This window comes from Neopsephotus bourkii, unplaced genomic scaffold (genome assembly GCF_033783945.1).
Source record: "Neopsephotus bourkii isolate Nb327-2 ecotype Australia unplaced genomic scaffold, CSIRO-AGI_Nbou_v1 NB_1572, whole genome shotgun sequence".
Classification (NCBI taxonomy): domain Eukaryota; kingdom Metazoa; phylum Chordata; class Aves; order Psittaciformes; family Psittacidae; genus Neopsephotus; species Neopsephotus bourkii.
Window position 1 is genome coordinate 3304025 of NW_026902048.1, and position 14080 is coordinate 3318104.

A 14080-nucleotide genomic window follows, 5' to 3' on the forward strand; every position below is an offset into this window, starting at 1 on the left:
AAAATGCACTGCAGTAGATTTAAAGAGTCATGGAAGGAGGTGGCTAAATTCAGAATCTCTGGGCTTAGATCCCTCTTCCCAATCCCGGCCCTGCCTCCCTTTGAAGTCATGTAAATTCTTTGTGTTCATAATGCCTCTGGCAGAGTTCCACATGTCTGTTTTTGGTTACGTGAAGAACAACCTTCTTTTGCTTGTTGGAACACAGCTTTCACGGGCTTCATCTAATGGCCTCTTGTTCTCATACTGGAAGAGATGGTGAACAGCCCATTTCTGTCCAACCCCTCCAGGCCATTCACAAGTTTGTAGGCCCCTAAAATAATTTCTAAGTCATCTCTGTTCAAAGTTGAAATCCTAAAGAGTGTGTGTGAGTCTTCCTCATATAAAAGTCTTCCATACTGCCTCCCTTTTCTGATTCTGATAGACCCCTTTCTGACATGAATTGTCCAGGTTGGGGAAAATGGGGATGAGACTTAGGATCTTCTTCTTGTGGGTTTTAATTCTAAGGTTATAGACAGCCCCCTTTAACAGCTGCATTTGAACATTTGTGTTCTTATGAGTGGACTATGTGGGTGATGTGAGGGTGAGCTGCCCCTTCCCCCCATTAGCTTATTCTTCATCAGTGTTTTAAGAAACAGAGGAAACCCAAAGGAAGATGAAGGAAAAATCCAATTACATCATGATCACAAATCTTGGAAACTGAGCTGGGGCTGATGATGGTTTTTTCAAGTGGGATACACAGGTTTCATCTCCAGACCAGTTTTACAAGCAGTCCTTTCAGAATTGTTTCAGCACGACCTGCTAACCAGGCACACATCTGCAGTGTAGATATGCGATGCACTGGGTAAACTCACTTTGTTTTCTGGAGTCTAGTTTCAATCATCTGCAACCATTTATCTTGGTTCCATCACTTTGCATGCAAAACATGGTAAAAATGCAAAAGCCTACAACAGGAACAGTGGTATTTCTTTGCTGCCAGTTCATCCCCAGAATGCAGACTCAATGCCCTCGGCTTTTTATTTTTCCTATAGACTTCATTCCATAGAAACCAAAACTCAGTTGGATCCCAGACAACATCCTAAATATTAAAAGACTCTGGCTTGTCTGCTACTAAGGGAATCCACAGCTCCTATGCTACTTGTTAAAACCCCTAAGTTAATGAGGCAGTCATACAAACTCTGACCTTGGGCTGACAAATACATAAAATCATCCAAACCTGATCAAACTCAGATGAAAAACTGAATATGGGAACAATGAAAAAGATAAATAAATAGCTGAAATTTAAAAAAAAAAAAAGGCATAGCCAAAGGCAATGTTCACTATTTCAGACTCATTTGAAACCCTCAAAGTTTCCATGGCAAAGACAGTTCTGCTTTACTAGTAACACTGGAGGTTAGGCTCACTTTTACTTGGCCAAATAAGAAAACTTGCATACTGGCATCTCCTGACTAATTTTATGAAGCAATTGGCATTAAGGACCAATAAAACCTGGGGTTGTTTCCATTAATAACCTTCACTGATTAAATGAGATAAGGAATAAAGGGATTCCGAAATGGAGGTCATTGTAAAGGAGCCATTCAGACTATCTTTGCTGTACTTCTCAATCTTCCTTGGGAGTATGAGATGTTATTACAGTTTTCAGATTTACAGACAAAACATGAACAAACAATGGTCAGAACCGCTGCCTGTGGTTCTCATCAGCCCCATGCCACTGGGCTTACAAAAGGAATCTCTGTCTCTTTTCTCACAACCAACTTTTTTTCCCAGTCTCAGTTGTATTTGGGAACAATCCACAAATTGGTGATTCCAGTGGCTCTGTGAGCCACCGAATCTTGACTCTTCTGAATTCTTTTCAGCGCTGGCTGGATAATACTTGCACTGAGTTATAGCAGCCACTTGTAACCCCTTTTCCACTTCACCGGGCATGAAGGTGTTTCAGTTTCCGCAAACATTCTTCAATCTCAGCCTGAGTGCAGAATGCATCAGCTGTCTCATTTCTGCTAAATGCTCCAAACATTGTGCTAAAATGATTGCCTATTATTAGAAGCTCTGTGAGGAGTAAGTCCCCAAAACACTGTATTCAACTGTCCTTTTCAGTCTGTGCCTGCTCCTTCAGAGCCCACCACTCTCAATTATCTCACAAGACTAGCTCTAGCTTAGTTGTTCCCTCTGTGTTGGCTTGTATTTGCTGGTATCTTTTGAAGTACCCTCACCTTGTATCATAGCCTTTGTGTTCCCACTGCATCCCTTCGCTGACTTGCCCAACAAATCATTTGGTCCTTTCTGACCTAAAAAGCCTGAGGAAGATCAGGCTGCTCCATGACAGTACTGGTGCAAACCTATTCCTGTAGAAATAATAACAGTAATAAAGTAATGGGTGCTCTGCAGAGGCTTTGACAAACATAATGTGACTGGCTATTTATCACAGAGATAGACTATTTAGTTGTGATATTACCCACACCATCTTTTTTACCAGAAAAAGGATACTTCTATCAAAGCTTTCCTTTCTTAAAACCAAAATCTCTGCAGAGCATTTCCAATTCCATACAACATGGAAAAATTCTAGTCAGTCCTAGTTTTTCTTTCTCTCTGTCTGTAAACTTTATTTACCTGCTGATATTTGTTGTTATGTGTGATGTTTAGCTCTGCTTAGTCCAAATCATCATTAAGGCACTTGGGAGACTTGGACTCAACTGCCACCTTTGCTAGCTTGAGTACTCTTAGTTCCTGACCTTGAAAGTGGGGGACAGAAACACTCCCTGTGTCATCTCATGAGATCACAGCATGATTCCTCAAGGCTTTACAACTCCCATATCTCATTATATGTGTGTGTGGTGCCAAATTTAACAGGATCTCTGCTGTTGGCACTTCTGTGTGCTGCTGTAACCTGAGCAATATGTAAATAAGGACATAGTGGGGCTTCAGTAGAAGGTAAAAGTGAGGAGGGCTCTAACCTTTCCTTGAGACTGTTCCACTGATGAATGTTGATGAGCCTTTCACAGTTAGGATTCTCATCTTCTTTCAAAGGTGGAGTAAATGACGTGCAAGAGAGGGCAATGCACTGCACAGCCCCCTGGTAGGACACTGGCAAGAAGTTTGGCATCCCAGTTTAGTCTGTAGTATTTATTTCTCTGCAAAGTAGTTTCATGGCAAGTAGTTTCTTACTGTCAAAGGCACTTTCCATTTGCTTCATAAATTACTGTGAGCTTTGACAAGTCCTTCAAATTTGGTTTCCCCTTTCCTCGCCCCAATGTGTTACAAAAACAGCTTGATGGATATTTTGAAAGTTGACAGGCCAGTAGATCTTCCTGAACTAAAACACATTCTGGGTTTAGTGGCATCACAGGAGCCAAGAGGCAGAAAAGGGGGTAATGTGAAATTGTGTTCAAAGATGTTTTTTTTTCTGCTGCAACGAACTGTGAACTTTTGCATATTATCTTTGAAAAAGGGGAAATCTGGGTTTAAAAACGCAGTTCTGATAAAATCAGTGAAGCTCTGTTGAAAATGTAGCTTATTTTGGCCTTTTGGTGTATTTTTTGTTTCATGACACTTTCATTTTATACATACTTTATATATTTGAAGCAGAGAGATCCTAATTCATTGCTTCTGACTTGTTATTTCCCTGTTGCCTTGGAACCTTTCCCAGCAGTGTGTGCTCACTAACCCTAACTATTCAGAAATCGTGAGATTAGCTTGTGGGTTTCATTTGCTAATCTCTGCCTCCTCCTGCTTGTTCTCTGAGGTTGTCTTTTTCAACTGTATAATTTCTTTGGTTCATACATCAGGAAATGCCTGAGCTCTTGATTTTTCTTTCTTTTTTTTTTCATTGAACAAATCCTGTGCTTTGCTGTCATTAAAATTGCATTTTCCCCTTAGAAAAAGATTTTCTTTAAGTTACCATTTCTTTTGTCATGACTTTAGCACGTTAGACATCACTTCTATTAATGTAGCTGGGTCCAGCGTATAATAAAATGCAGCAAGGTCAATGCCTAGCAAAGCATTTTACAAGAGAAGGCATTTGAAATGTGATTTTTCAAAGTGTCTATTTATTTCCTTATCGGTGTTTCTAATAACAGTCTGGCCCAACTGACAAGCTTGAGAGGACTCCTCAAGTTAAATCTTAACCCTAATAACTTGTGGTCTTCTTTCAGCTTCATCTACCTTCCTGCTGAAGTTAGAGCTTGAACATGTTCTGACTGTGATAGCCTCTAGAAATAAGCCTTTTAGGAAGATAATGAAGCAGGCAAAGAAATCCTCATCATTTACTGGGTGTTTTACCTGAACAGAATCTGAGTAAGAACATAAGGATGTGTCCCATGATCCAGATCAGTAATGTTAATAACACTCTAGAGGAAACCAGCATCTGTTTAAGGCTATTCATGGTCTAGGACATAAAACCCTGTCATTGAGAGTATTGCTGAAGGCACCAGTGTTGTTCCCCATGCTTTGTGAAGAGTGTCATGTGATCTTTAGTATCCATCTGGATAATTAGGAGAAGACCACACTGGACAAGTGTTTGAATTTCTCATCTGAAAGATGTCAGTTCTAGTATCAGCCTCACTTATAACGCTGCACCGGATGTGGGTATCTGCATACATCTGACTGTGAGATGGGACCCATGTTACTTCTTGATCCACAGGCAAGACAGTAAATAGAAGCCAGGTGACCAATGTTAAATTACTCCACGTAGAGTCTTCTGGAGCTCAGTTTAAAGGGGAGTGAGGAGTTACCAGTCAGCAACATTAAAACTTTGCTTCCAGATTTTCTTTCTTAGGTACATTAAAAAAACTAATGTGTAGAAATGTGAATGTGAAACTTGGGTAGAAGTTTCCTAAAGTCAGTGTACTGGAGTATCAGCAGATGGAGAACAGAACTCAGCTGCTGATATATGCCTGCTGAGAACTCAACCTGTTTTTCGTTTGTCACTGTTTTGCTTTATAAATCTAAATCGAGGCTTTTCTTGTTTTTGCTTCCTTGATTTCACTTGTTACCTTGGCACTGCAGATTACACGATAGTACATCTTTCATAAAGCACCTTGAGATGTCTCAGCCTGATAAAAGTGCTAATTAAATGGAGCTTGTTGTTGAAGTAGGAGAGGGAGTAAGAGTTCAGGGCTCCCTAGTTTATACACTGGTTTAGTTGATGACTTTAGTGGAACTAAACAGGAAAGCTTCAACCACTTATGAAATCACAGAACTTCTGCTACCTCACATTAGATAGCTCTCAGAACCTTATTGATTCAGTTTGGATGTGTACTCAAATGCCAGGGAGGGTTCTTAGGTAAGATCTCTCGAGTCTCTTGTAGCAGTTCCAAGGTCTCGGGGATGTAGCTTGTTCTTCCTGCCGTCATCACAGTGACAACTTTCACCTAAATTGTCCTCACCTTAACTCTTCTCTTTTGTAGCTGCACTGTATGTTTTATGCTGCTGTTAGGACTCTTCATAATAAAAAGGGGTTTGTGATTGGCTGTTATTGGGTCCAGCTGAACGGTCCAAGGCAGGTATTCATTCCACAAATTTATTCATATCTCTAAATCTCCTAACAGTTCCTGGAATCATATTTCACATTTGGCCTGTACATTTTCCTTTACATAACGATTTAAGGTCGCTCAGAATGCGTCACTAAATGTCATGCTCCTCACATTGTCATTGCAATTGAAAAGGTGTTATTTGTTCTGAAAGCTGGAAGGAGGAGACACAGCCACTTCTGTTTACCTGGTGCTTTGTAAGCAAAGCCTTGCCCTTGGGATAGTCAGTGTAGTGCCTTTAGATCAAGATGAAGATCACAACTGAGTAGGTAGTAAGAGGATCAGGTAAACACCCTAAACTCTGAAGGCTCTCTGTTGAAGGCCTTACGTGATTTAAAACTTAATGGGTTTGTTAAAATGGGGTGTACAGCTTAATGCAAAAGTAGGCAGAGTAAATATTTGGTTCTGTATCTCAGTAGTATTGGGAGCCCCACATTTGACTGAACTATCTCTCCTACACAAAAAAGACCAGAAAAGGTGAGGCAGCCCATTTCTGTGCTTAGATCTGAAGCTGGAACTAGGAGACATGGAGGGAGAAGTCAGAAGTCAGAGAGACAAACCAGACCAGACATGAAGGGTCAGGACAGGGTCCTGGTGGATCACAGTTCTCTCAACCTCTCCTGGAATGAAAGGTCCTTCAGAAATACTGCTTCCTCTAGTCTATCTTGCTTCTTTCCCTTGGTTATGCATCACAGAGGTGGTAGTAACTGTGGCCTCAATGCCTGGGCAAAGGTGACTTCACTTGCTGCAGCCTCTTAGCTGGAGAAATGGTTTGACCATTTGTAAATACATCTTTAGTGATGTTGGCTGAGAAGGGCCTTTTCCTTTTATATGTGTCATCTAAGAACTAAGGTGTTTTATTCTGGCATGTTAGAAAGAACCATGTAAGTGGTAGGTTGAAATGACACAGTCACAGTGTGTCATGTTGAAATCCAGCGACAAAAATCAAATGGAAATTTGGGAATTCACTTTGTTTTTTTGCCACTGTTACTGGAATTAGGGTCTTGCTTTAGTATTTTCCCTGCTTCCTGCAGGATCTGCATGTTTCCATCATCTTGCCTTCATAGTGACGGATATTGTGTTTGCAGAAAGAAAAAACCCAGCACATTATGGTGAGAGGTACAATCTTTTTCCTCAGCACTGTTTCCAGGACCTGAAATCTCAGAGATACAGGGGCCCAGAGCTGTTACATGAGGACAGGATCGATTCAGTCAATCAGAGGGAAAACCTACTGTCAGACTCTCAGACCTTTAACCTGCTCCTCAGAATTATTAGAACTCCCAAATCTCTTTGCAGGCCTTTTCTATTAGACAGATATTCCCATGTTTTGATTTTTTTGCTCCAGAAGTAATTTTTTTTATAATTACCTTCATTGAACTGCACTTACCATCTGTGAAGTGAGAGGCACTTCAATGATTTATTAGCCCGAGTTCCTAAAATGTGCTGAACAGCATGGGATTGATCTGGCTAGTGACAAATACAGGATACATGACAATGGATAGGTGGCCAGTGTTTGATGGAGCATCGTGCTGCTCTGGTGGGGGCTTGCTCTGCGGGTGGATGTTGGCTTTCTTCCAGTTGTACAGGAGATCAATGGAAGGCAGGTGCACCTTGGCTCAGGAATACAAAGAAAGACCCAAAAGCACAGTTCTCCCCTTGAAAAAAGTCCTCCTGTTTCTGAAATAACTCATAACTCCCCCTAGAAGGCTCTAAGAAGCTTTTTGGCAGCAAAGAAAACCTTTCTAGAGTCCAGAAGTTAATTCAGATTCTCTCTGGTCTGTGCACTGATTGAAATCCTGAAGGCTGGTTTTGGTCCTCACTTTGTTTCTTCTCTTGCAAGTAGTATCCATGATATGCAAGATGCTTTTCACAGTCTTTCCTCAGCCCTGTATAGCGTAGTTAATGTTCAGTGGGGTTCAGCAGAGGAACAGGATGGAGCAGAAAGCTGAGCTGTGTGCCTCCAGATATGAACATAACTGGAAGGCAGAGAAGGGCTGTAGGTGTAAGTACTACCTAAAGAGGGGAACACAGTTCCTAGCTAAGCAGGAGATGGGAAGGAGGAGCATGTGTCTTTCATGCAAGTAAAATCCTGTCTCCGGGAATAGGCAGGGGCTTCTGACTTGTATCTCCAGTTGCATTCTCATCTGAGCAGAGGCTGTGAGACCCTACTACTCACAGAACATCGTTTTGCTTCCCCACATACCAGACACTCACAACTTCTGCTGACCTTAGAACTCAGTTGGAGCTGAGATGAAGCAGCTCCAGCCCTTCACAGCTATGAGATGCCACTAAACAGCTGATCTTTTCTGTGCCCCAAGCACTCCCCTGCAGCCTTGGCTGTACAGACCACATGGCTGGTGCCCTGCCTGGCAGGGGGGGCACTGGCATAGGGTGGGCATGGAGCAAAATCAGGCAGCAAATGAACCAAGCAGGGACTGAGAGGGAAAGGAGGTGTGAGATGTTGGTGGGCTGCATGGAGAAGATAGGGTTGGTAGGGAGTTCTCCCTGTGTCTTGGGCTCAGCTTTACATTTGCAAGATGGTTATGGCCTGGAGGAAAGCCCTGCCATCGGGAAGTTATGGAGTATGTAGAGTCTGATCTGAGCTCCTGAAACTGCTGGGATTCAGCTGTCATTCAGAGCTGCACAAACTACCATAGCTGTTACTGTGTTTGCACTTAGAGATGACCTTGAGCTAAGTTTTGGAATCAGAACATTCATGTCTACCTAGATACAAGATGTTCCTCCGTCTTGTAGCTGTGTTTGTTCTTAGCAGCCCAGTTGTGCCATTTTTACTTGAATCAATACCTGCTTCACCTGCCAGACCACAGATGTTGATGAATTTGTTCCTCCACTTTTTCCATAGATCTCTCTTCTAAAGGAAGGGTTCTTTTGTCTGGCACTACCTGCACTGTAGCTGCTTCTCCTCTATTATTTTTCTGTCTCATGCCCAGATTTCAAGGCACGCACAATGAGGCATCAGTGAAATCAAATCAGACCTACAGTGTGAACTACCCTGAACCTGGAGTTGGTTCCAGCTCAGCACCACGTTTACAAGGGGCAGGAGAGATCAGACTTGGTTACCTTAAGGAAGCACACACAGAGTACTGGGAAAGGAAAACCTCAGGTTAATGTTTCTCTTTACTGGCATGTGCCCTAATGAGCGGCATGTGGCCAAATGGAGTGGTGAGAAGCAGAGACAGATGGCAACATACAATCTGGAATGAACACAGGGTTTTACACCCAGTCAGAGATGCAAAACTAGAGCCCTGAATACTCATGATTCTTCTGGTGTGGTAGATGTTGTCTGATTCATTATCCAAGTATCAAGATTTAGGCTGGCTTCTAGTTTAACAATTAATTTTGGCTTCCTCTTTATTTTGGATCTGGCCTTCTTCCATAAAATGCTGCTCTTTCTGACCTCCAAATTAATGAGTAGGACCATTCATAAAATCACAGAATCTCAGACTGGTTTGGGTTGAAGGGACTTAAAGCTCATCCAGCTCCAACCCCCTGCCACAGGCAGGACCCCTTCCACTGGAGCAGCTTGCTCCAAGCCCCTGTGTCCAACCTGGCCTTGAACACTGCCAGGGATGGGGCAGCCACAGCTTCTCTGGGCACCCTGTGCCAGCGCCTCAGCACCCTCACAGGGAAGAGCTTCTGCCTAAGAGCTCATCTCAGTCTCCCCTCTGGCAGGTTCAAGCCATTCCCCTTGGCCTGGCCCTGCAGGCCCTTGTTCAAAGCCACTCCTCAGGTTTCTTGTAGCCCCTTTAAGCACTGGAGCTGCTCTAAGGTCTCCCCTTCAGGAGCCTTCTCTTCTCCAGGCTGACCCACCCCAGCTCTCTCAGCCTGGCTCCCCAGAAATGATTCTCCAGCCCCCTCATTCTCTTTGTGGCCTCCTCTGGATTTGCTTCATTGTGGACAAGCAACCCAGAGAAGCCAAGTGGCGAAGAGGACAGATCTTTGCAGGTGGCAGCCGAGGCCATGGGACAGCAACATTACACTGCACTGAAAACTTTAAAGGGTCCTTCAGGCAAAAGTCATATCTTGACCCTTTCATTTCACAGATCCTCCCTGGCTCCTTCTGGGCCTACAGCCTGGGCTACAAAGCCAGTGTACCAGTGTATACGTGTTTGCTGGAGGAACTGTTACTGGGCAACGGTATCCTGAGTGACACAACACATCGCCATGCCTCACAGAATGTCGGGCACACCGCTTGCTGCAGCCAGGCCCTTCCTCCCACTGAGCTGTGTTGGCATCAAACTCAGGTGAGAGGTGCAGAAGGCTTCAACCCTTCCCCTGTGAGCATCCGTGCTCAGCAGGGCTGACTTGGCAGGCTGGCAGGAGGGTGAACTATGAGGCAGGAGAAGCTGCCAGTGTTGTTCAGAGTTCAATCCTGGTGCTTCTGTCCTCAGAGTCAGAGGGCTGGGGAGTTCAGGGGAGGAAAAAAATCAAGTAAGAAACGGCTAAAGGAAGAGAGCAAAATATTGTTAAAGCTCTGCACCATCAACCCATGAATCTGCAGGGCAGGGGCTGGTTTAAACTGGCTTTCGGAAACTGAGGATAGCTCACTTATGCTTAATAATTAAAGGAATGATCTGCTTTCCTACTCACTGCACTAAAGATGAGTGAGGTTTTATCTCTGCACTGCTAACAGTGCCAGTGACATGTTCATAATCCTGTAACACATTTCTCTGCACATACAGCAGGGAAGAGGGCTTGTGGCAACGGGCCAGAATCACTTAGATCATTTTACCAGGGGCACACCAGAGACCAGAGGACCCCATCAAGGAGATGCTTTTTCCAGTCCATAGCACGGCATGTTGTGACATCCCTCGCACTGTTGTGTCCCCCCCCATGTTACTTCAGATGACACAAAAAGTGATTGCTGTCTTTAGATATAAAACTCAGTTTGACTCCAGCCAGGGTCAAACTGCTGTCGGTATATTCAGATACATGTTTCAACTTAGTTTTGTCACCCTGTGAGTTGGAAAATTGCAGCTCTGGGTGAGGTGAAATCAGGATGATAAACTTTGTGACCAACTGAGTATGAAACAAAACCTGATTTGCTCAGATCCAGGTACTGTTGTTCTTTTTCTCCTCCTTAAAGTGCAATCCTGCTTCTCCAAGTTGGTTTTAAATAACTCAGTTTTGTGAAGCAGGAGGGCTTGAGGAATTTCAGAAATAATGCATGCAGAAGGCTGGCTTTTATACTGCTGGTGTCTGGGATCCTGCAGCTTCTGGTGGGATGTGGGGGGGGTGTGTACATGGGCTTTTTTTGTACTCACATGCATGCTCACACACCCGCTCTCTCTGTGAATTGATTATGTTACCCAAATACCTCCTAGGGTTCTCTCTTTCTGCGGCCCTGATACAGTTCGTTCTTGAAGTTACTCTAGGAATTGTACAACCCTGTGTCAAACACCCCCATACTGATAGAGGTACAGCTTGAAAGCTGGCGGGCATTAAAATGAAGTGGTGCTTAAGTAATTGTTAATGCAAAGTGGACCCAAATAATGGGACTGCTGGACAGAAGGGATGCAGAAACCAACAAAACCAAGTGGAAAAGCTCCTCAAAAGAGAAGAGTTTTTCTTGTCAGCATGAGGAGAGGTGTAAAGACAAGCCTGTGCAGAGGTGTGAACTTGTAGATTCTCAGTTTCCTATGTCAGTCACCATTTCAAGTATTGCTTCCTCATCTCCTGGGGCAGGATAGCTGCTGACTGATTGAACCTTACAATAATATATTGCCCCCTTGGTATGTTAACTTCTTACCTAGTGTATTGTTTCTGGTTTATGGGATTATTGTCTTTCCAAAACTGTCAGAGTCTCTTCTCCATCTGAAACACTATTGCATTTAGCCTTTGTTCTCCTGATAGCATAGGAGGCATGTTGTATTCAGCAGTGATAAACTATGCATGCTGAACATGGCCCAAATGGTAGTTAAAGGTGGCAGCTTCTCCCAGGGGAGGGACTGAGTGCACCAAGGCACAAACTCTGTTTTTGGGCCTTAACACTGCTGCCAGAACACTGCTGATGTATCTAGCATGGAATAAATATTGGCCATTGGGCATTTCTCCTGGAATGTCTTCTCATACATAGTGGAAATCACCCCATGTTTATCTGGTTTGTGCATAAATGGAACGGGTGGTACGTGGAGAGAAGCTCCCAGGTTGTCTTCTGTCCTGCAGGTTTCTGAAATAGGCATTTAGCTGATGTCCTCAGCTGATGAAGACATTCCAATTTTCTCAATCACTAAATTGCTGGCATTTGGTATCATTGTTTTGGTTCTTATAGTACTTTACACAACTGGCACCTACTCTGTTTTCTGTCCTGTCTGACTTGTTCTGTTCCATGCTGTCCCCTCTACATGAGGATATGTGATTTCCATGGCTTTGTCCTTCAAAAAGCATCAGCCAAAGCTGTTTGTGCCTCTGCACTTGTTTGCTTTCCTCTGCTCTCCAGTTTTGAAGCTGCTCACATTTTCAAGTGCCTTCGTGATTTTAAGTGCCAATAAGACTATTGTGCAATGAATTAGAGACATCTGTCCCTCTGGCTTGGGCCACCTCCCTTCCAGAAGTGTCCCCAGTTCCTGACCAATCTGCTCTTTCTACCATCTTCTCAACCAGGTATTAAACCTTGGCTTTCCTGTCTCTCTTTCCCATCCTGCATGGGATTACTGGCAGTGTTTTCAGAGAACATTCACTGTCTGCAGTTTCCTTCTCCAGAGCCTCAGTTTTGCTTCCAGAATCTCTTTCCTGCCCTTCTGTATATAATTTGTGCCAGAATGGACTGAGCTTTTTCCCCAGTACCTCCTGAAAGCCAATTCAGGCTCCTGGGAGATCTGCTGCCTTAGTCTTAGCAGTCATGTCACCAAGTACTCCTCCTTGGGATCCCAGCCTCACCTACCTATTTGTTGAGGGTAGGAATCAGTTTCAAGCCTGAATTTAGGTTTTACAGTGGTGCCTTACTATTGGCAGGAGGCTACTGTCTGAGTATGCAAAGAAATCAAGCTTCAGATGTGTGCTCTTGCTTGGTGTTCCCTGTTGCGCTGGCTCTTGTGTCTCCCCATCAAGTCCTTGCCAAGAGTGCACAGACACGGGCCCTTGCTCAGTATCCAGGCTCAAGCCTGGATAGCCCAATGCCCACCTCCCTTTCTTGACTGCTGGCCTGACTGATTTGGAACCAGAATCAAGATTTAGAAAAATTTCCTTACTGCTTTTGGCAGAAGGCATTAGGCTTAATGGGCCATCGACTGTATATTCTTGACTACTAGATGTCTGACAGCACCCTTGGAGCAGTAGCTCTTACTAGGTTGCTCTACGAGGAGAAACCTCTAGCAGATGGGCACAGGATCTCATGGACAGACTCCACCCTGCATGCTCTTGAGAAGTGTCACAACATCACATCATCGGCTCTGCATGGCTGATGCCTGACATCTCCCGTGTAGTATGATTTGCAGCTGAGCTGTGAACTGAGCATGTGAACGTATGCAAGGCAGCTCATGCATTCTGGTAGTGTTGGTTTGCTACCTGATTCAGTTGCTCAAGCATGTATGCTGTAGGTTGGGTATAGTACCTGGGCTCTATCTGGTTTAGAGTTTCTGACAATGTCCCACTGGGATGTATGGACTGTTAGCTTTTATAATGAGCTTATCTATAGTCAGACATATCTAAATCAGAAGATCCTTTTACCCTTGTCTCCAGTACGGAATTTATGGTCTTCTCTAGTTTGCAGTCACTTCAAGGTCTGCAGGATCCTCTGTTTTCAGTGACAAATAGATGCCACTGTGCAACTGTAGATTTTGACATCTTTTTTTTCTTCTTTAGCTGTATTCCATTCCCTTCCTCCAAGCAGCAGGCTATGTATAAAGTACCTGTTACAGTCCTACCAGACTCATTTGAATTCAGCACACCCCATTGTCCTGCTGAGTGTTCTATCAATGTGCCAACTTCACCGTATTAACCCAGGAGCAAAGGAAACAGCAAGTCAGTCAGTCCTTGGACTACAACAGGTTTATTTTGTTTAATGAAGTTTGAGTCATTTTATGGCAGAACTGGGCTGCAGTTCCAGCTGAGCCCTTTTGAGCCTGCACATTCCTCTCTGCTGCACACCTCTGGGGTATGCAGCCAAAAATGTAAATTAATGAAGACAAAGAGATGTTCCTGGCATGGTTATTCTTCTCTTTTGTTAGGGCACAGAAGCATGGGCAGTATGGGGAGAAGCAGTGATGTTATCACTTCATTCATCACAGTAACAGTAGTATTTTTCTTGGGCAGCTCTATGGCAAGTGCCTGTTGACCACCTTAATATGTTCTTAGAATTTCCCTCAATAAAACCACCCCTTCCTGCAGGACTCTGGCATGCAATACTGTAAATTATCACATTACATTTTGGTTTTTTCTTCTAGACATACCCAAAACGTGACAGGTATTTTGATGGGAAAATAAGTCAAGAAACCATGGGTCAAAAGTGGAGAAGTGCACAACTGGCATATGACTGAGGCCTAAGCACACTTCTGTTTTAACTTTGCCATCCTTCTCTGTCTCATGTAATCATA

The 14080-nt window shown here is 43.7% G+C and overlaps 1 long non-coding RNA gene across 1 annotated transcript in view; it reads left to right on the forward strand.

The window, feature by feature from the left end:
* Nucleotides 1-14080, forward strand: part of LOC133221971 (uncharacterized) — a 149408-nt gene that overhangs the window by 35503 nt on the left and 99825 nt on the right. Inside the window, exon 6 of the long non-coding RNA XR_009728134.1 lies at nt 9590-9790. This is a non-coding gene — a long non-coding RNA (uncharacterized LOC133221971). The remainder of the gene's footprint in view (nt 1-9589; nt 9791-14080) is intronic.